The sequence below is a fragment of the Pezoporus flaviventris genome, unplaced genomic scaffold (genome assembly GCF_033815535.1).
Source record: "Pezoporus flaviventris isolate CSIRO_AGI_PZ_B2104156 unplaced genomic scaffold, CSIRO_AGI_Pfla_v1 ptg000016l, whole genome shotgun sequence".
NCBI classification, from domain to species: Eukaryota; Metazoa; Chordata; class Aves; order Psittaciformes; family Psittacidae; genus Pezoporus; species Pezoporus flaviventris.
This window is the reverse complement of record NW_026892564.1, coordinates 5,417,013-5,441,102: the sequence shown is the minus strand read 5'-3', so window position 1 is coordinate 5,441,102 and position 24,090 is coordinate 5,417,013.

Below are 24,090 nucleotides of genomic sequence, written 5' to 3'. Positions count from 1 at the left end.
ATATAATTTACAATAATTTTTTCCCACATGCACATTGTGTTTCATGGTGAATCTCTCCTAGGTTCGATATCTTTGACAAATGTTTTCACAGTACATCTGCTGGCTGGCTTAGATCAAATGATCTGCTTATCTCTCATTGTAAACAAATGCTTTCAAGACCCTTAAACTGGGCCTATGGTGAAAGCATGCTACTCTTTACATTTCAGGATATATATATTCCTATACCTGCATCGGACTGCCCTTCCTTAACAGGTCTGAATCTCTACACAACAGGCAACTTCAGTGCTTACTCTGAGACTGACCTTACAACACTCCCCACTATGCCTCCTCTCTGAAGTGCAAATGCAACCATTGCTACACCAATAAGTGGCTAACTGTGATGAATGCAGCTGAGAACAACCATAAGTAGAGACAATTGAGCAGTTTTGACTGACTCACTGTGCAGAAGAAACAATACTAAGAATTGAATGCTAAACTTCTGTCTGACAAACCTTCAGCTGCAACCTAAGAATAATTAGCTTATATCTCTGCATCTGCAGGAATCCAACCTACTAAAAAGAATATGCTATCTGCCTTAAAGCTGGGAATAGCTGGGAATGTACCCAGCCGCAGGAACGTTACAAGCTCAGTCTTTTATCTAAGGGATACCAATGCTGCAGTTACTCAAGTCAGCCACATCTAAAGGACTTGCAACACCACCCACAAACACACATAATCTTAGAAAGGCACATTGAGAAGATGAAGAAGGGATTCTTAGTATGGAGAAGGGATTTAAAAGTACACTGCAAATGCTTCAAAATCAAAGAAACAAACTTTGTAAGAAGTGTGGCTTAGGTACATCCTTAGATGAAGACCTCTTGTCTCAGATGAGAGAAAGGGTAGAAAAGTTAAAATCTGACATGAGAAAAAAAAAAAATTAAAGAAATGCATCTGCAAGTGTGGTCCAATTTTGAAAATGAGGATCTTAATGAGAATACAGAATTGCTAACAGCAACTGCTGCTCCACTCTAATAGAGATACCCATTTGTTCTGATCAGCTGCACAAAGCAGTCTGTAACTAAGAGGTTCTGAGATATGAGAGGCTTGAGGAGTTGCAAAACTTGGACACAGGCTGTAGAATATGTGTCAGTATATGGACATGTACACTTCGCTGAAAAACTGTAACTATTCCAGAATGTGGGTTTTGGTTTGGGATATTTTAGGTAGCTGAAAAGCATCTGAGGATCGAGTGTAGTGCCTTACTGTATCTTTTATCACAACCTAAATTCTTAATTCCACCTTAGTTTGGTCTTATGTGCCATTTCAAATTGTCCAGCAGTCCCTGTAAAGGTTGAGACTGTTGTTCTCCCTGTTCCCAACTATGCTTAACATAGACAGTTAAGATCACTTCCAGCTCCGTGAATGATGACTTCTACATATTGCAAATTGCTTGAAATGTTGCATGTGAGGTTTTCTGGTAGGTCTGGCAATCAGTGACATGACTTAACCACTGTTCATGGGTAAGCATCCCGAATTAAAGAAAGTGACAATTATTACCTAAAGTTTGTCTGGATGTCAGATAGGAACATATGTCCCCATGGAAGAAAAAAAAAAAAAGTAGAATTACACAATTGAATGAGACAATTAGTCCCAACCTTTAATGGAACATCTTCTGGAAGCTTTGTTTATGGATTAACAGGCTCATAAGAAGTTCCTTTATGCATTAGAAATTTCAACACCACGTCAAGAGTTAGCATCTATCTTCACCCACCTAAAAAGAATCTTTAAATGAAATGCACAGTTGTCCTCAGATAAAATTTTCCTGGTTTATTTTGTTTGTTTCTGTCTCTCAGAAAACTTAAGAAATTAAATTTTCTGAATAGATGCTGAGGATTGCTGATTATTTGAACTCTGGATCTTATTTTCGAAGAATATGAACTATGATCCTCATTTCAGCCCAATAGAAATACTGCTTTGCTTGCAAAATATTACATTTTATGTGAATTTTCTGGAAACAGACACTGTTAAGAACTGTTAGCATTTAGACCAGTTCCATACAATGTATTTTTCTCTTTTTTTTTTTTTCCCAGTAAAATTACCATGCTTTCACAGCAATCCTAAAAACTCCTGCTTATTCCATTGACCTTTTTTTACCCCTTTTTAATTACATTTGTAGAAGATTTGATTTTGGTCCAAGACACAGGAAGCTGAGTCCTAACCAAAAGGGCAAATAAATCATTATGAATTATAGCTATTATGACACTCTTTGTCCATATATTAATTTTATAACTAATTTTAATTCACTAAATTTAAGAAATTATTCTCAAATAGTTTTTATAAACCTTTGCTTTTCAGAAATTGATTGGCTCAAATATTTGGCATGTGAATTTACATAATAGCTTATTTTCATCATTAATTATTGTTCGTATTCCTAAATTAGTACTTGTAATGGTTTTAATATAAAAATGCTTAATAACAAAATTAGCATAATAATTTCTATTTAAATTACTTAAACTTTCAGGCTTAACTAAAACTTGCATGGCAATAACTAGTCATGAGTGACGAGATTAAAATCTATAGGCAAAAAAAAGGATCCTTACAACTCCTTAAAGTTGCATGCTTTTGCCAAAAGCTAAAATGTTTCTAGGGTAATTCTGAATTAAGCTTGTTTTTTATTACTGCAGTTAGAGGAAGAAAAACAGCTTTGGAATTGGTGGAGTTTCTGTAAGAATATACAAACTTTAAATTTATAATAGAACTCGGAAATATTTTTGCATTGAAAAAAATGGTGGAAACTAATAGTTCCTGGTTCACTGTAATTTTCTTTGCAAATGTTTAAAGTTTGTTTGATGAAAAGCCAGAACAGTACAAAAGGGGTTTTGCCAAAGTGTTATGTTCTGTTCAAAAAGCTTTGTTAAAATTATTTTAGCCAGCAGTAGTAGTACAAATTTTTCTAAGGTGAAGGAATGTAGGTAGTTTCTGTATTACTATAGTACTATCTTACTACTACAGCTAGTAAAAGATGTGTATTTTAGACATTTGATCAGAAAGGTTTAGGCTGGGGGCGATGACACTGTTTAACCCAAAGAAAAACAGCTTCAAACATATTTCAGCACAGTCAGATCTGAGAATTAAGCATGTGCTTACAAGATATATTAACTGGGGCCTCAGTTTTTATATCATGCCTGTCCTAGTTTTCTCCATCTTTAATTTCCTCAGAAGTATGGAATGCCTACAAAATGTTCTTGTAGAACATTGATACATATCATCAGCAACAACAATATAAAATATACTTGCAAATGAAAATGATGAGAGTAAAATCTGACTTCTCTATATAATTTGCCTTGGGACATGCTTACAGAATTTTAGAGCTCAGACTTCATCACAAAACTTTTCAGTGAGGCTGAGGAACAGGCATTAATATTAAAAGTGGTATTTTCAAGTAATGCTAATTCACCTCTGCTGTTCTCACTAATAGACATACACCCAGATAAAGAATGAGTTTTACACCCTGAGTACACAGATGTGTGGAAGCTATCATATTGGATGCCTCAGTATCTAATAGTTTGAAAGACATATAAAGGAGTGAGATCATAAATATCAAGATCTTGAGGTAGGCTGTACGCACAGTTAGAGGGTTTTTTAAGTGAAAGCTTGGGGCTTTTAGGCTGTTACAGTGCAACTTCTGTGATTAATGTGTAACAGATTTTTTTTTTTTTTTTTGACAGTCTGGAGCAGTGAACAATTATATATTTGTATCAGAGTTATAGTTAAAGATCAGACATGGAGCTGTGCCCACCACAGAATGCTTAAAACACTGTATAGATTAAGCAGTATTTGACTTCTGAACAGAGGTTTCACTCCTAGACTGGGTATTGTAAGTAGTTGGAAATGTATCAGCTGAGATGTTTAGACTGTCTGCTTTGGATGCAAGGCTTACTTCAACAAGAATGCTTTGAAACAGCTTGGAGATTGAATGGAATGTAAAGGAGAATAAAAAATTAGTGGAACAAAGATATAATTTATGAGATATATATAAATACCAGGAGCAGCATATAGGAGTGATATATCCAACAGAAAAAAGACATCAGGGAATGATGAAGTTTCCAAAGTTTTGTCAAATATGGTAGCAGGTAGGTAGCAGATAAAGTTAGTGATTTTTAAATAGTCAGCTCATATATATGCTGAAAAAAAAAATGAGTAATATACACACCTGAGCTTATAGTTTAGTAGTTCTCAATAACAGACTTAGCCTATGCTAATTTCATTTTGTTAGTTAAATGCCTTAGGCTTTCACTTAGTCAAAAATTCCAATTAATCTAAAACACCATGAGATAGCATCAGGGTGGGAAAATCTTGGCAGGAATCTACTTTAGCATTATATGTGCTGCACACATTAATGAGTCAGTGGGAAACTTACCAGCTAGATAAAACATGCAATACTGACAGGTAAACAAATGGAAAATAAGTTGTGAATGTCCTCTTTGGTACATTATTACAAATTACTGATTCAGCTCAGAAAAAGGCCAAAACACTTTGCCAAAAAGGGCAAAATAGTAGCCTTCTTGAAAATCTTATAGACAAAGAGAGGTAATGGAAAAAAAGAAAACAACAAACCAACAAACCAAACAACAACAAAACCCACAGTTGTTTATGCAGATATGGGATATACTGTAATTATTGGAAAGAAAATAAAGGTAAGAAAGGATTCAGAACAGTTGCCTAGAGATCTAAAGGCTGAAGAAATATGGATTGGATGCAGACTGCTCTACGTATAGGTTCCATGGTGAAGGAATATGTGAAAAAGGGTGTGAGAGAAGAGTAATAGAGAAGCAATGCATTTTGCAGAACATTCTCGACAGTAAAAATAAAATCATAGAATCAACTAGGCTGAAAAAAACTTCTAAGATCACCAAGTCCAATCATTACCCTAGGACTGCCAGGTCCACCACTAAACCAAAGTCACTAGTCTTGATCTGCACGATTTTTGAACACTTTCAGGGTTGGTGATTACACTGTTTTCCTGCGCAGCTTGTTCCAGCACCTGATCACACTCTCTGCAAAGAAATTTTTCCTAATATCTAATCTAAACCTCCCCTGGTGCAGCTTAAGGCCAATACCTCTTGTCCTATTGCTTGTTACTTCGGAGAGGAGACTGACCTTCATATCACTACAACCTCCTTTCAGGTAGTTGTAGAGAGCTATAAGGTCCTCCCTCAGCCTTTTCTTCTCCAGAGTAAACAACCCCAGTTCCCTCAGCCATTCCTCATAAAACTTGTGCTCCAGACCCTTCACTAGGTTTGTGCCCTTCTCCAGCCCCGCTCCAGCACCTCAATGTCTTGTAGTGAGGGGCCAAAACTGAATACAGTATTCGAGGTGCAGCCTCGCCAGTGCTGAGTACAGGGGGACAATCACTGCCGTGGCCCTGCTGGTCACACTAGTTCTGATACAAGCCAGGATGCTGTTGGCCTTCCTGGCTGTCTGAGCACAAGCGGGCTTATGTTCCATCGGCCCTTAATCAGCACCCCCAGGTCCTTTTCCACCAAGCAACTTTCCAGCCACTCTTCCTCAAGGCTGTAGCACTGAATGGGGTTGTCGTGACCCAAGTGCAGGACCTGGCACTTTGCCTTGTTGAACCTCATGCAACTCATCACAGTCCATCAATCCAGCCTGTCCAGATCCCTTTGCAGAGCTTTCCTATCCACAAGGAGATCCACACTCCTGCCCACCTTGGTATCTCCAAATTTACTAAAGTTATACCTTATCCCTTCATACATTACCTCCTATTGAAACATAAGAGAAACATACCAAAGTCAAAACTTCAGTATAATCATCTCTCTCTTTCTCATAACCCACCTCTTGAAACTGTAGTACTTTATTTAAATGGATAATTTTGGACCATAGAAACACCTGCGCATTCACAGATTTCTAAACTGTGATTACACACTATGTACTATGTAAACTGTGAATACACACTATGTTTACTTCATGGAGCAAAACCTGTGAGTGCATTCTTTTCTCATTTCCTCTATACCTCTCCTTACTGCACTTCCTAAGCTGATGTGGAGCTGGAGGCCATGGTGGGACTGAGTGGACCTCTTCAGAGGTCAGGAAGCCAGGCCCAGCAGCTTGAGGTCATGGGCATCTGAAACAAAAGAGAAGAAATGAAAGCCTTCTCCTGTGCTGCTGGTTTGATTAGAGCAACCACAGTGTCTTCTGAAATGGACAAAAGCCTGCTTCCCGTACTTGTCAGTCCTGCTTTTGTCTCTACAATCTTTGCCCTCTGGACTGCAGTACAGGTTTATACCCCTTTTCACAGTTTCATACTGCTCCTAAAGACATTTCAGGTGGAGATGTGCCAGCTCCTTATACTTGTGGGCTTGCTTATGCCGTCTTCAGAGCCACTTCTACTGCAGCTGAAGCTGATTCTCCAGCAGTGTCATGTAATGTAGATCTGGAACAGGATGCTTTCTAGTAATTCCTATTTGTGCATTGTTCTGTGGTCCTATTTGGTGTGCAGGGAATATGGTAGGTTGCAAGGAGGGCCAGAAGATCTCCATCCAGTCAGTCTCTGCAGTCAATGACAGAAAACAGTGTGCTCTCAAGAGGTTTGGCCAGGAGGGCCAAAGAGAACTGCCATGGTTTATGCCCAGCTGGTAACTCAGAACAGAGCAGCCACTCTCTCACTCCCCCCTCACTTCCTCCCCCCACTCCCAGAAGGATGGGGAGGAGAATCAAAAGAATGTAACTCCCACAGGTTGAGATAAGGACAGTCCAGTAATTAAGGCATAACACAAACCACTACTGCTACCACCAATAATAATAATGATAAGGGAAATAGTAAGGGGAGAGAACACAAATGCTCACCACCTGCTGACCAATACCCAGACAGACCCGGGCAGCAATCTAGCCCTTCCAAGTAACTGCCCCCAGTTTGTATACTGGGCATGGCATGATGTGGTATGGAATACCCCTTTGGCTAGCCTGGGTCAGGTGTCCTGTCTCTGCTTCCTTCTCACTGGCAGAGCATGAGGCTGAAAAGTTCTTCGTCAGAGTAAACATTACTTCGCAACAAATAAAAATATCGGTGTTATCAGCATTGTTCCCAGGCTGAAAGTCAAAAAAAACAGCACTGCACCAGCTACTAAGAAGGAGAAAAATGACTGCTACTGCTGAACCCAGGAGAGTATCATGTCGTAGCCATCCTCGCTCTGAAATAAATAACCCACATTTTCCACTGCAAAATAACATGCTTAGGCTAGAAGAACTCTTTCACTGATTTTGTCAAAGTAGGATTTCTAGTAAAGCAGCTTCATAGAAAATGTCCCACCTGTAACCTAGAAGTCTACCTAAACCTTCAAGGAAAGATGGGATCTTGAGGTTAGCTCCAGTGACCTGTAACTTTACAACAATCTGTGCTTGACATTTCAGCAAAATCTGTTTGGCAAGTACAGGTAAACACATGAAGGACAGACACAGAATGATCCTTTCTGGATCTTTGTAATCTCCTCTGAGTGGTGATTAGGAAAGTTACAGTGCTTAAAGGGCCTTTGTAAAGAAGATGAGATGTGTGAGAGCTGCTTTACCATGTCCTAGTATGGAACTAGAAATGCTTTGATGAGTGAGAAACATGCAAGAGGAGTCTGAAGATAGTTTTTTTAGCAACAAAATGCCTCACAAATATAATTCCTTCTTATTATAGCTGTTCTGGTTAGAGCATTTACAGCGCTGCTTTTGCAGCCTTATTGTGTAATCTGTTTTCTGCAGGAATAATGGCAGGATTTTGCTAGGCCTCATTTTCCTTGGCATCCATGGCTGCAGCAAAAATGCATCACAACTATGTTTATTGGTCTTGGCTGGAGGGAAGTCAAGCAGTGACATAATTGTCACTGTGTGGGAGCATTGCTCGGCTGGAGCTGAGCTATCAGCGAATAAAGCTTGGAGAGCTGCCAGTTAAAAGATCCTTCTCCTGCTGACTGCAGATCACACTGGCAGGGACAAGCAGGGCAGGATGACTGCAAGAGCAGGGAGCTGAATTACACAGCTTTATTCCTAAAATATAGCCTTTTTCCTTTCCAGAAAATCTGTCAGCTGGTGGTGAAGCAGGAATCATCGCTACAAGATGCCCAACAGACCTCCTGTTGGGTCAAAGAGTTTAGGATTTAGTAAAAGCTGTGGCCAGGGAGAAGCACTGGAAGATAGCCTGTCAAGTATTTTATCATCAAACTCAGAAAATTATGTTGAAACAGCAGTCCTAATGTTTAGCTTTTTCTGCCAAGACTCACATATTACAACAGGGTATGAGCACACGATTACATGATATTAGCAGCTATTCACTCAATATTAACAGGTATTTTCCTGGCAAAACCATGGATTCAGCTAGACATTGTGTTAACACAATGGGTAGGCTGACTGGTTTGTAGTTTTCATGCAGATGGACTTCATCTTAAACTCAGGTTTCCTCAGGTCTTGGTTTGCCTGAAAGTGGCATGCAACCTCCTGACCCTGCTGGTGAGAGATTTTTCAAGGATCAAAATACTGTTTTTTCTCCTAGTGTAGTTGTTTGAATAGTACTCAGCACAACGTTACAGATACTTGTCAATGCCACAACCTTGGGGACCTAGCACATATTCCTTAGCAGTTTTGGCTCTCTTGTCTGACTACATAACACTGGATGAATTTAAGTGATCTGTTATGAAAATTTTTTTTCATATGGTATGCTTCACCAACCGTAGTAAAATCATCCATTATTTTTTCTCCTATGTACAATGCCACAGGAATGCTCTCCTGCCTAGCTAAATGTTGCATTTGCATAACTGCAGTTTGTAAATGAGGCCTCTTGAGGTTTTAATAAGGATATGAACTGAAAGTAGATATCATCACATTTTATCAGTAAAAATATATTTTGGGTAATAATTTCAGATGGATTAATTTCTTATAATAATTGGTACTTAGGTTAGAATCTTCATTTTTATACTTTTTTTACTTTCTTAGAAATCAACATGCTTATAAATAACACTGCAGCCCTATTGCATCTTCTGTGAAAAGTATGCTGTCTGAATTATTTCACTGATCTAAGATGATCTTCTGCTCTTTGTAAATTAAACACAAATTTGAAATAACTTTTACCACATCCCAGAGAGGAATTTGAACTGCTATTAAACTAATTGACTAAACCTGAAAATCAGGCTTTTATGCAAAAGCTTTCTTTATTTTCACTGAAACTGATAAAAAAAAAAAAAATTAAGAATTTAATAATTCTTTCAGACTTTTAAATCATCTTTGCTTTAGGGATAATGTACTGACAATTAAAAAGACGTTATATTAGATTATAAAATATAATGAAAATTAATGAGTCAAGAAAAAAGTAAATAGCATAATCTTTTAAATGTTTGTAAAGAAGTACTCTTTTTTGGTGGATTTTTTTTGCTAGAACTTGGGTACTTTCACAATGCTTTATTTTAAATGCAAGGGTAAAATGAAAGTTTCCATTCTCCTCACTGAAATAAAGAACCTAAGTGATTTTCAGGGTGCACATTTACAATTGCATTTATCTATGCAGGAGCCCTACATTAGCTAGTCACTTCCACTAGCACTGTTACAGAGTTGTATTTGTCCCTTAGCAGAGACATGCAAGTCCACTGTGGTCTGCAAGGCTTCATGGATTTGACACTTATATCTTAAAATATTTGACACCTCACTAAGCAAATGTTTCTAAAAGCTGATGCACAAAGGCATAGAGAGGTGGCAGTCTGTTCTTCCCAGACTCAAAAATGGTTTTGGATGATTGCTGTTAATATCTCAGGCACTCCCATCTGCATATGTAGAGAGAAAGCTTGGATCTCCTAGAGATGCCCTATGAGTCTGATTTGTATATGGAATAGATGTGCTGATTGATTAAAGGCTAATCTCTGTGAAAACCTAAGAGTGAAAGGAACATGAGCAGGCAGAAGAACCACAGAAATGTCACCCTGAAAAAAATGTCACCCTGAAAAAATGTCACCCCGAAAAAATGTCACCCCTGCAAAATTTACAGCAGAGGGTTGCATAAAATCAGTTTGAAAAAAAAAGAACCGTTTTGTAACTGTTCAGCAAAAGCATACTTTAACATAATAATCAACGCAGTTTCTGTGACACAACCAATCTCCCTCATGCCTCAGCAGATGAAACTAAACCACAATCTTTAAGCATCTGACAGGCTCCAAGTTGCATTAATGATCATAAGACGCTGATGACGTGTGCTTTTCACATGCAAAGGAAAACTATTTATATGTTTTGAAACAAAGTGAGGTGTATTAACCTGACTTACCATGCCCTACATAGCTAAATACAGTAATTTTGCACAGGCTGGTATCAATAAACTGCTGACTGCAAGCCTTGTGTGTCTGATCACAAACTGCTGTAATAAAAGCCGGTGTCTCAGGGAGAGGAGAGTTATAAATACTTTTTTTTTTTCTTAACAGAAAGCTTTGCAGAAAATCAGTTACAATAAAAACAACCACAAATATCGTTAGACTTTGTTTCTACATTATTTCAGTCAAAGCAAGTCCTGAAGTACTAATCTACTTGCAGTGTTAAGGAAATTTTTTGTCTTCCAGGATACGAAGAAGATGCACCAAGTACTGTGAAAAGGTGGTGAGATTAGGACTAAAGGAAGATGAGTCACGTCAAAAGAGGATGTCTTCTGTGTTTACATTCTTGCCTCACAGTGACTTGGCTGAGGAACAAGGGCAAATCAGGCTGGGAAAGGGAAATGTAACATGTTCGGCTGTGCATACACATCTTTCAATGGTAGCAACCACTGGGAGCTACCTTTACTGAAGAACCTTCTGAGCGACCAAACCGCCCTGTTCTGGGAATGGCCCTTCCTGCCGGGAAAGAGTGGTGGCCAGAACATGGTGGTTCTGGACCAGTGGAAATCACACTGAAGGTCCATCTGGAAAGAAGTGTATCTAGCAACTCTTTTGCTGTCTCTACAGATTCTGTGAGTGATTAGGGATGGAGTTCCCAATTCAAGATTGTTCTTTATGACTTGAAAACAGAAAGTGAGAATGTTGTGTTAGTGTAAATACATGTCTAGCTGTCCGTTTGAGTTTGGTGTGCAAATAGGTTTGAGGTACAGCCAATACACACAGCAAACTTGTAAGAACAAGATCTGGCAGCATTCCCTTTCAATGTTCTTGGGCTCAGAGATGACACTGTAACCCCTATGTCCTCACAGTCAGTATGCTAAATGAAGGGACTGGAGTTTGAAAAAACAAAGTAATTTTTAAAATATTATTAGAGAATTCTGGTTAAAAATCTCATTTTTCTAGGAGTTCCCAAATTAGACTATCTCTAAAGTCAAGGCTAGCTAAGTCTTCTGTTTCCCTTTCACATTGAGAAAGTTCCTTGTTTTTATTGTGGAGGTGACAAATGGGCCTTTCTAACCTTTCACTTGAAGCAGGAATTTTAGACAAAGCTACGCCTCCTTCCACAAGGATTAAAAGTAAAGTTTTTGTCTTAAAATCAGTGATGTGAGGTTGAAAATCTAGTAAGGCTTGCAAACAAATGGCAAGTCCTAGGGGCTTCAAACTGTATAGAAGAAACATATGCTAATCAAGATATGCCACACATAGTTGAAACAGCATGATTCACAAGGGGACTTCATTAGCCCCAGAGCTGAGTAGTATTACAACTCATGGGAGATCCAATAAATTAGGTGATTTAAAAAAAATAAAATAAAATTGCATTTTCCTAGTTAATCCCCATGGGCTTCTAATAATTTTTTTTTTGTTCTTTTTTTTCCCATAGCTACTTTGCTGTCACATGGACCATAGTTTGCCATCTAGGAAAAGAACAGCAGTACTCTCCATTCTGTCTAGAACAGACAGGAAGATCATTAATGCTGTGCAACAGCAGACTGAATATTTCCAGTAAAACAAACAGGCAAGTAGCTCATTATCCAAAGGGAAATAGACAGGTAGGGTCATAAAATGCATCTAAACGCAGCAGATTTACTGGAATAAACTTAGTTGTCAGTGTCTAGGTAATTTTCAATATTGTGCATTGATAAAATAAGGCATGACATCTCTGAACAATGATTAATGTAAAATATTAATATAAATTTTGTTCAGACTCCATTTTTAAAAGATAAATGATTGATAATTTGTGAACTGCGATAGCTATTGTATTCCTGTTGACACATGATGACAGCTATGACTGACACTTTAAAATACAATTTTTGCTTTTTTTTTCTATATAAAAGGGTATTTTTAGAAAATGAAATTGCAATAGAAAGGAGTAACAGCCAGAAAAATATTAGCATTGTGCCAGACTATGTACAACCTGTGAGTTTGGTCTTGAACAGAGAAGCCAAGGAGCAAAGGGGCTGCTGTCAATTTACAGGCTTTATTTAAATCCTAAATCAACCTCTATGACAGGAACAAATTCTGAGATACCAGAGCAAATTCACTCCTGGCAAAGTTTCAGAGAACAGCCTCGGGGCACCAGTGGTGATTCATTCCTGCACCTGAACTGTGAGTAAGGACACATGAAAGCTGCTGAAGAATGGTTGGAAGTAGGGCAAAGCTGCTGTAGCTTCACTGTCAGTTCTGAAGTTGACTGACTGACTGCCCATAATCCATTTACCTCCCAGAGCTCATTAAGACCAAGATGGAGAATATTTTCAATTCCTAGCTTTCTCAAGAGCACCCATGCACTGAGGCAGAGAGGATTTGATCTGAAGGCTCTTGGTGGTGTGAGAGGTTGGCTGGGCTTTGGGCCAGAATCACTCAGCACAGGAATGCTACATCTGAAGCCAGTCTGGCTTCTGGCAGTAAGAAATTATCATGTGTCCATGGACCATTAGTTTCATTAATCCAATCCTCCTTAGTACTAACTGAAGAATTCCTCTGTTTTCAGGCATTAAAGTAGCTTTTCTGTGTGTCTATTAGGGAATTAGCAAGGCCTTTCCATTTAACATAATTAGAAAGACCTACTGGAAATATTAGAAGTTTCCACATGGCTGTTTCTTCAAATGTATGTTAAAATAATTGTAAAACAGGACAGAAATCACCAACTTTGTTGATTTCTTTTTTGTTAAACTATATTTTTTTCCCCTAGCTGTATTATTTTCTTTATTATTGTTGTGTGATTGAAGATTTGTTTGGAAGATTTTGGATTACAATACTCTTGAAAAGTTGGCCCCATTAGCTGCAGATAACAGCAACTGCTGCCATGTTTACATGTACATTGAAATAAAGGATGGGGTTTCCTGTTTTAGATTATGTATCCAGCCTTTGTTAAACAAAGGAAGCTCCTTTCCCTGATATCTTACTTGAGATCTGATCAAAATATTTCAGGCAGTCTCTAAGATTGGACACAGCCTTACTGACAGTCATTTTTGGCAGATTTCTTCAGGGACTCCTGGAAATGTTAGTCTTCAAGTAGTAACTGCAAAGGCTGCAGTGCTAAGGGCTCATGAGGATCCTTTCAGCTTTTTGCCTTTGTGCAGCTTCTCTGACCCCCATCAGCTTACAGCTCACATGGCCAGAAAGGAAAGCCAGAGTACACCAGGGTGTCTGCACCTAGGTAACTCTGTCCTGTAAAAATGGCCATGTATGCCAACTCTTCATTAATATTTTTATATATATATATATATATATACGTGCTATATTTATACTACCTTTTCTAGAAGATGAAGTGTTGACTGTTTTTCTCCATATTAAAATCATAGAATCATAGAATAGTTAGGGTTGGAAAGGACCTTAAGATCATTTAGTTCCAACCCCCTGCCATGGGCAGGGACACCTCCCACTAAACCATGTCATCCAAGACTGTCCAACCTGGCCTTGAACACCGCCAAGGATGGAGCATTCACAACTTTGTTGGGCAATGCATTCCAGCGCCTCACCATCCTCACAGTAAACAGCTTCCTCCTTGTATCCAATCCAAAATTCCCCTGTTTAAGTTTTAACCCATTATCCTTTGTCCTACCACTATAGTCCCTAATGAAGAGTCCCTCCCCAGCATCCTTATAGGCCCCCGACAATAAGCAGCTTGCAACCTAGCATTAGGAAAATGCATGTGCTACTTTCACTTTTTTATACAAGAATGTCAGAAGAAGGGCAAAACATAACTAGAGTGCTTTGAATATAATCTACTGACTTTCCAGGAATTTTTCCAGCTAACACAGCTGAAAACACTATTCTTAAAAAGGATTTTCTTTTTTCTTTCTGTTTTTTATTACTGCTATCAGAACTTGATACTGCATATTTTAGGGTACTACAAAACTTCTACAACTCTCAAATAAGAAATACTGTGTACAAACGGCATAATTATTTATACCAAACCTCCCTGTTAAACAATTATACTTAACATCATTTTAACCCCACTGTTACATAATGAGATGTAAGGGGAATTTTAAAATACATATCAAGAGAAATAACTGTTAGACTGCAGATGCATTTGGTCAATGATTGAAACAGCTATTGACCAATTTAAATCCATACTGCTATTTTCAGTTTTATTTGAAATAGTTAGAATTCACTTCATCTGGAAGTTCATTTTCATCCTGTCCATTTTCAATCCTGATTTCTATATCAGATTTTTCTTTGAGGTTTTCTTTTTTTTACAGTTCTTTCTTTTCTGTTAGTATATTTACATTCACGACATTTTTATTTCATATATTCCATTCCTTTTCAACTCTTTCAACTTCAGACATTGCACTGTAACAGCAGAATATGACACTAGCAAAATACTATGTATTTTGACATGCAACAAATAACTTGATTCAAACTAGCAGAGCTTTATTGTAAGCATTGTTTTTAAATGAAACAAGATAATCAGCAGTTTTTTGAGGGCTTTTTTGGTTTTGTGTGTTTGTTTGTTTGTTTGTTTGTTTTTTAATCTGACTTAGAATCATAGAATGGTTAGGGTTGGAAACAACCTTAAGATCATCTAGTTCCAACCCCTCTGCCATAGGCAGGGACACCTCACACTAAACCATGTCGCACAAGGCTCTGTCCAACTTGGCCTTGAACACTGGCAGGGATGGAGCATTTACCACTTCTTTGAGCATCCTGTTCCAGGCCTACCAGGTAAATGAGCTACTACAGACAGCAATACAAGAACTCCACAGATAGAAAAGATCTCAGTCCCTAAGAACACATCTGTAAACTCTACAACTTTTCTTAGTGAGAAATTTTAAATTTGCTTCTTTCTTCCTTGCCTTTGATTTACTACCTATGGTATAATTTCAGCTCTTGTTTCTAGTTCGGTTGTTATGTATTTTTCAGTTTCTGTTACTTTGTAGTCTGGAAACATAACCAAGATCAAACATGGTCCAAAACCAATTTTGTGTCCCTGTCTATATGATACATTTTCAGAATTATATCATTAAAATGACTTTCCAATTTACAAATGTAAACTTAAAAATTATTTTAAGGCTCACATAACTGAAGGAAAAAGTTTTGGGGTTGTCTGAGTCTTTCTTTTTTCTTTTTTGTTTTTCCTGTGGCGTCTTTTTTCGCACCAGAAAGCACCTCCAGTAAGGAAAATGCTCAAACACATATTAAGATCTAAATGTGTACCAACTTCCCATAAAGAAAAATTATGCAGATATTTCTGTTCTATTAGAATAACAGTTATTTTAATGTTTTCAGCACTCATCTTTACATATGCCAGTACTATCTTATTAAAACTGGGAGCTCCCAGGCCATGATTTCTCTCAGCCTGCTTTTCACAGGTCTGCTTCTCTGACAAGTCTGCATGTACCTTATTGTATATGGATGGCTATCAATCATAAAAATACTTGGAAATGTAGGAGATCTGTCCTATAGGCTTAACCTCCCAGAGGTGCTTGTACATATATTGAAAGTGAAGTCAGTTGGGTATGTAATAGTGAACAGTATTTCAGGATCTAACTTCCATCATTTTAAGGCCTTCAATATCTTTCAGGATCTGGGCTATGAATACTTGCAAATTTTTTGTCTCACTGCTGTCTTAAAAAGTCTCAGTTGCATGACTTTACTGTGAGATCAAGCTACCTGTCTTGCAAGCAATAAATACTCTGTTTTTAATAAGCTTTATTGAGCGTAGTAATTTACTAGAGAATTTATGAGAGTTTTTCCCTTTTAAAAATTCTAACATTAAGTATGGTCTATGAGCTATCTCTATGTGTCATCCTGGACTTTTTTTTGCTTCTGGAGAAGTAAATTTCAGAACCCTGGTAAGCTTCATTATATGCTAGAGCAGTCCTATAGGAACATTTCAGGCCAAAGGGAAGATGTCTTTTCAATATCTATGACAGAATGTCTATTCTCTGCTTAATGGCATCATAATAAATTTCCTGTATTCTCTGCTTAATTGCACTTTAATAAATGTCCTGCAAATTAACAAGACACCAGCATGTGAGATACATTCCTATATATTTGCATATATTTGTGTTGCCGTGTTTTGAAATTAGTGATATTTCCTCATTGTTGTATAAATACATAACATTGTATAATATGCTATAATTAAGGATGTCCCATTTACAGTTGCCATGAGAATTAATTGTTCAGCTTTATCTGTTACTTGGACAGGCTTTTCATAGAAGGCACAATGTTTTCCCTATATGCTATACTACCATGAAGAGCACTATCTCTTTCCACTATGAATCACCTAATCAGAAGGCAATGTTAGTCCTGCAACATCAAAGCATAAGAAAGGCAGGCCTCTTCCTATGGAGGAAAAGATACGTGCAGAATCACGGCAATTCGAGAAGATCACAGTGGCTGGGAAAAAGCTTCAGGGCAAAAGAAATGAGTGGAAAGAGGAGAGAAGATAAGCTTATAGAAATGAACTGGCATGGTTTGAGGGTTTGTTTTTTTTTTTTAGCCATTCCATTTAATTCTATTACAGAAGCAAATGATGACTGAAAAATCTTTCCCAAGCTACTGTTGTCTAAACAGTGGTGGCACTGTTGGGAACAATATTGAAAGTGAGCACTTTTGAATTTCAATAAGGCCTTTACAAAGAGCAGAATAACAGCCCTGCACATTGTGCAACTTTGGACCAGACACCATATGAGGGGAGCTACTACACAGCTAGGAAAATAATCTGAAGCCTATTACAGAACAAGAGAGCAACTGTTTGTGGGAATATGAAAGTACTGGCAATGAAAAACAGAAGAGAAAACAGTCCTTTAGAGAAGCAAAAAAGGAAATTTACATATATTAAAAAAATATGTGCAAATGTCAGAAATTAGCTGGTCAGTTTATAGAAGGTAAGTAATAATTTGACTTGTACCCTGATACCTGAGAAACTGGAACAAGAAAATGAATTAACAATTTGTCTAATATAATTAGGTCAAGTTAACCTGGAAACAATTTCATTTGGCAGAAAGAAGTAAACCAATATTGTATTGAGGAGAGGTTTAGAGAGGTTTGTGTTTTGATTAATGAGAAACTGAGACATTACAACAAAAAGCAAAAGCTTTGGACTCAGTTCTGGTTTTAATTACATCAATACGAAGAAGACTAACCTTGCTAATGGGTTTTCCAGCGTAAAAGTCAGATCACAAACAAGTCATTCAAATGTCAAGGCCTACCTGGCAGTCAGAAGTGAGTAGTAGAGCAAATTACTTATAATTTAGGCTACTCAGGAGAGACACTAATGTGGAACAGAAACTGAATTTCCTATCAGGAAAAAAAAAAAAAAAAAGAAGTTAGATATATTTATACTGTTTTCATGCCCACATAATTTATTTCTCATGGTGACCTTGATTATGGCATGTTAGCCTGCATATATCAAAAAATTATATCTAAGGTGTGATAGCAGCAAAATTAAGAGCTTTCTGGTTTGTTTGGGTTTTCTTTAATTGGAAAGTTCTAAACAGCCCAAAGTGATGTTGCTCACAGAATTATCTTCTAGGTAATACAGCACAAACTCTGTAGATAGTACAGCTGGAGATCACTGCATTAAAAAGGGGAAATTTTGACTGCTAGTGTCCGTGGCCTCTGAGTTACAGTTTAGGAAATAGGAGGTGTACAGAGGATTGTAGGGTTGAGGGATTGCTCCTCAGAAGAAGACTCTGCATATACGTAATCCATGAGACCTATACAGGTCTGCCTGTGTTTTGAAGTATGAAGAGTCCATGTGTCACAACCTTACAACACTGCCACTGCCCTTTTTTTTTCTTTTTCCATATCATCAATTATTTTCTTTAAATTTGTTTTTTCTGTGAGGCCTTGCACCCTGGACATACTGCCAAAGGCTACAAGACTCTAACCTACTCTGTATGAGAATTTCAAAAGCATTGTACTCCATAGGAAAAACATGAAAGAATCTTTCATGTTATTTGGAATAACAAATGAAAACAAAGGCAAAAGATCACATTCCTCTCTCCCATGCTACTTTGAACACATGCTCAAAATACTTACAAATTGAAATGCTGCTACCCAATACAGCCACAACAAAGAACAGTACATTTTAAAGTGTAGTGGAAAGGCATTTAGAGTGTTATATGCAGAAACATCAGTATACAAGCTTTCTTCATTTTCCATGAGTTTGGAAGTACAGCATATGTAACTACATTATTCAGTGAGAAATTTCAAAGAGAAATTTCACACATGTCATTGGATATTTTCATAAAACGGAAGTGAAAGTAGTAAATGCAAATAATACATTCATGTGTATAGTAACTAAAGGTACTTTCTCATTTTTAATTGCTTATGTTCCACAAAAGCACTTTAAGCAGGTACTTACTTGCTTTACTGTATTACACAGTTTTAACATTAATGGCTCCATTGGGACTTTTACCTTTGACTTCAAAGGGAGCCAGATTAGGATTTATACAGATTTGGCTAGTAGCACTGCTTATTATTAAAAACTTGCTTTTATGTTGTATAAAACTTTGCCAGACTTTAACCATTTAGGCTGGAATTCCATATGCTTCATGTCTGCCTTAGGCTGAATTCTTCTGGAAAACTCCAAACAATACAATTCAGGTCTTTTCAAGAGCTAGGACTGACTGAGCAAGAAGACTGGAACAGGGAAACGAATGTGAGTCGAGTTGAGAATGTCTGGAAGAGGAAACTTGAACTGCAGGAGGCAAAAGTAACCTAGGACTACAAGGAAAAGTTAAAAGACAGAATCAAGAAATATACATTAAAAAATCCAACCCTGAGGTGCTGGGAATAAAATATTATGGATAGAGCAATGTGACTGGCATAAGAAAACATGAGCAGGAAAGATGCAGAACTGGGAAACAGGTATTAGATTAGAAAAGATGGAACATGAGAATGGGCTATAATGCTGAAGCAACTTGTGCTGCTGCAGCACCACCTTCTCTGGAGCTTGGAGCAGAGCCCTGAGCTCTGTAATCTCATTGTTCATTCTTTCTGTGGGCAAATAACCATAAAAGCCACTAGTGAAACTGCTCATTCTCCTCCAAGGCTTGTCCATGCAGAGGATAAAAATAATTATTCCTTTGACTTCATTAGCTTTGATAAGCTTAAATCCTACCTTTTATTTCATTGGCTTAAATGAGGCATAGAAATATTACAACTCCGATCACCCATACAGGTGTCGATACAAAACCACAACACAGAACTTCATTTTTCCCCTTTTCTTCTTCAAAAATATTTTACCTGTCTTCTGACTTACCTAATAAAACAGCATTATTTCACCTGCGAAATATCAGATTTAGAGACAGAGCTAGGAAATTGTCTGCTTGTGACCAAACAATTCATGCTGCTAACTAAACTTTTTCTGGTGAGGAATAGGAATGATACATTAAAGAGAGACCAACAACAAAACAACAGACTGTTTTCAAACCAAATAGGAAACCTCAGGAAAATAATAGAGAACTGAATTTTTGGATCATAACCCAGATTATTTCTTGAAGTTCCTACCTGACACTGAAGAAAAATGTGTGTCTGATTCATTTGCTTCCAACTTGCATGTTATCTTCCCTATCACAGTGTTAGAGGGTCAGGTCAACTCCTCAGGAAGAAAAGAGGTTGCTCCTTAGATCACGGACAAGGAAAAAGTTTCCCAGAGACGGCAGAAAAGAGAAGACTAGAAAAAAAGGAAGCAACAGCAAGAAACTGGGAGCATGAACCACTATGAAGATCAAGGAACAGATATACATGCTTTTAAGACAATGGAAAGAGAAAATACCTAAGGATCAGCAGGGACTGTGTCAAGCCAGGACCCTTCTTCAGCGACACAGTGGATAAAGCAAATGTGGCTTTCTTATTTCTATTCTATTTCTATTTCTTTTTTTCTTTTCTTATTTTTTTTTTAATATACATTGTAGCATCTAATCCTAAAGTAGCTAAAGATTTGATGGGGTTGCATTGAATTTTTTTCATTTGGTTAGGTTTGTGTTTTTTTTTTCTTTAGAAACCCTGGGAGCCCACCATATACAAAAGAACTAAGCAGCTGGTTGACAGATCAGATTCTGACATGATGATGAAACAAGCGTTTCAAGGACAGCTACTGATTTTGCATTCCTTGACTCCTAAACAGACATAGATTCCATAGGAAGATTGATAGGCCTTGTTGACAAACAGTACCATCCCATGTTATCCCTGATCCCTGTGCTATTCATCACATGTGGTTGTAGTGCTGCAGCTGCATTTTCTCCTGCTCAAGCTGGACCACTCTTTCTAATAAGATTTGAATGTCTAATTAAGGGGCATCCTGAAGACTCATTGAAATCTAAATGAAATCAATAGAAGCTAGGACTGAACTCGTATTTGTCATCAAGGCTGTACTTTAATGCCATGAGTCAAGTGCTAAAGAATTCTTGTTAAATATGTAATACTCATGGAAATGTTTAACCTTACGCTCCTTCTGCTTCAGCTTCCCCTCTTCTGAGAAATTTGTAAGTCTTTGTGCATTTTTTGTGTCTTTGAGTCCATGGATGCCTCCCACAATGAAATCCAGACAGGAATTAATGTTTTCTTGATGTCAGAATAGTGTTCAATGCATAGAGCAGAAGAACACGAAGGGAACAAAAGATAATAACACTTGAAACAGCAGTCCATTATGTGACAAGAACTTTTTTTGCACTGCATAAAGGATGGTCTTCCTGAAAAACAGCATATGTTAATGTGATTGGTACCTGCATATTATAATACATGAAGTCAAAAGAAGTGAATTCTTCTTGTGAAAGAAAACTTGTGCTGACGTTTGACTGCTTAAAATCACAGTTAAATTATATAATTCTAAAGTATTCTTGGATAGTATATTTTAAAATTAAAGCTATGCCTCTGCAATCTCCATGAAGAAAAAACAAAAAATATGAAAAAAAATAGGAAGCTATTTCAGTACCCCAAATGTTAATAATTGAAGAATTAAGTCCATTATATGAGGGGCAATGTCACTTTAAAAGTTACAAATCTTTTTCTATATACAGTAGTTGCATATCAACAAAGGCAAAAGGCAACTCCATATTTATTTTTGTTTTGATAGAAATACCATAAATTGCTAAAAATATGCAAAATTATTTTACTTAAAAAAAAAAAGCAACCAAACAAAACAAAACAACAAAAAAAAAACAACACCCAAAAAATTTTCATGTTTGAAATCCTGAAATCCTGGGTTTGCTTGCAGACAACTCTTTATTATTTTTCATAATCCCAGAAATAAAAAAAAAAAGAAAAAAAAGAAGAGCTATTATTCTGTTTGCCATTAACCATGTTTCTGGATTAGAAGACAAAATTCTTCCAGAAAGAAGGCAGAGTTAAAACCTCTAGTCCCAGCAATAACTGTTACTGTGAATATTTTCATTCACTCACCTAAATGGGAACTGTTAGACAATAACGGACAGAGCACTATTCTAGGACTCAGTGATCTCATTAAAAAAATTGACTCTACCACTGACTGGCTAAGTGATCTTAGCCAATTTCATTTTCTTCTTCTGCTGTTTTACCTTGGAAATAATAATAGTAAAATATTTCATAAGATGTTGTAAAATCCCAGGATTAAAATTGTTAGAAGAGCTTTTCTAAAAGCTGTTACTGAAATGGTCAGATGTAATTAAATTGCTGATGCATGTTATGTTAAAACTCAGTCATTCTCCTTTTACCTTTTTTCTTTTTTCTCATTCGTCCTCCCTAATGTAAACCTACACATAATTTTTGCATGTCTGCAAACATGTTTATGAATACATCCCACACTTCTGTGGGTCGAATGGTTCCCTAGTACAAATCTACAAAAGGAAGCTCTTAGCAGGCACTTGAACAATGTTTTTTTTCTGTTCAGCTAATATATGAGAGAAAGTTTTCAGAACATGTCCCCTGGAGTCACTGCTTAATAGACCCAGTCATGGTCACAGGTGGCAATGACTCTAACACTAGTAACTTTGTCTCTTGCTTTTGCTTTGAAAATGTTTTTAGATGTGATTCTATGGTGATAACAAAAGCCATGAGATTCTTTTATATTTAGAAGCAGTGACAGACCAAATGTCGTTTGTTGCCACAGCAGGAAACTCCTAACCGTGCCCCAGATGATGCATCATAAGACAGACAACTCTAAGTGAATCCTACATGCCATTCCTAACTCATACATGCAGCACATCATTTGCAGTGTGAAACTAAGCAGTTCTACAAATATCATAAAAAGGCTGTTGCACAGCTTCTGCACATTTGGTAAAAACCCTGTCGCTTTTGCAAAATGACCATAAAAACAGAAAATTTTTGTGCAATGGCACCTTTGGCATGAGGAAGCTATGATATGCTCTAAAGCTAAGAGTTGGTCTATACCGTACTTAAACAGTAGTTAATGCACAGACTTCCTGGGGCCCGTGATCAGTTGTGGTGCAGGTATTAGACTCCATGCATACAGAAATGCCAGCTCGAGCTACAGAAAGAAACTAGAGTGATTCTTCTTCCTCTGAACCAGAGGCACTGCCAGCCACATTACACAGAAGTCTCACAGTTTCTCAGGCTCTTGTGAGCTGAGGGAGTCTATTTTTAAAGAAATAAACCTATGTGCAAATTATTTATTCTCCCTTCAAAATCTATGTGCAACTTATTTATTCTCCCTTCATCTCCAGTATTCTAGCAGGAGAGTATGGTGGGGATTTCACTAATTTCACTATTGGCATCTTCCCTCACCTCTCCTTGTCATTTTTTCTTTGTGGTTCAAAAGCCATTCCCAACAGAGGCATGCTCTGCTGAATGTCTGGGTTATAACTGATGCAGACTTTGTTAAAGAAACCTTTGCAAAGTTCCTTGTTATTAAACAGTTTCCTTCTATGAGATGAGTATGTCTAAAAGGAGTAGCAACAGAAGAGGTTAGACAGACTTGAAAGAGTATTTTTTGGTATCTTGCCATTTTTACTTCATTCACTTGTAAAAGTTTTTTTTCTTAGAACTCTACATTGCCATAATTAGTTTTGAATTGTTTTTTAGGGACCACTTTTCTCTCTAGCACCTCCTCCCTTTAATTTATTTATAAAATACCTTATGCTCCTTAATTCTTTTGCCTGACAGCAATGGTTTTCTATGTATGACTTCTCTGTCAATGTTTCTGCAAAATTTTAAACTTCTAAGCCACACACAAATTTTCTGACATGTATAAAAAAAAAAGTCTATGCAAATAAAAAGCACTCATTATTGAAGAAAAATAAAGGGAAAAAATTTACCAGAGTTTTCCATTTGTAGTAAAAAAATCCATACGATAGGTCTGCAAATGACACAAATTTTTGGATGTGAACGGCCACTCTCATTCTAAACTGGAAGAGCTTTGTTTTGCATCCTGCACAAACGTGTGATGCTTTCACACAGAATAACAGAGAAATTGCTTCTTGATGCTAGTAGCGTCATATAGCATTCATCATGACTGCATTTGCTGTATCAGCCTTGAAATAGCTTTAAGATGCAGCATAATGTTTGCTGAAGATTCAGCCCTGCCTATTTGAGAACTAAGTGTAACAAGTTCCCTGCCAGCTATGTGACATCAGATCACTATTTCCATCTTGACAACCCTTGAGCAATTCTTCCTTTTTTTCAATGCCTCCTGGCTTTCGCAGGCCTCATGGTATGTTTTCCAAGTACATCTAGGCTTTGAGAGACTATCAAAGCAGCAATTCCAGTTCTTCTTTTGGTCTCTACTTGTCTGATCCCAAGAATATTG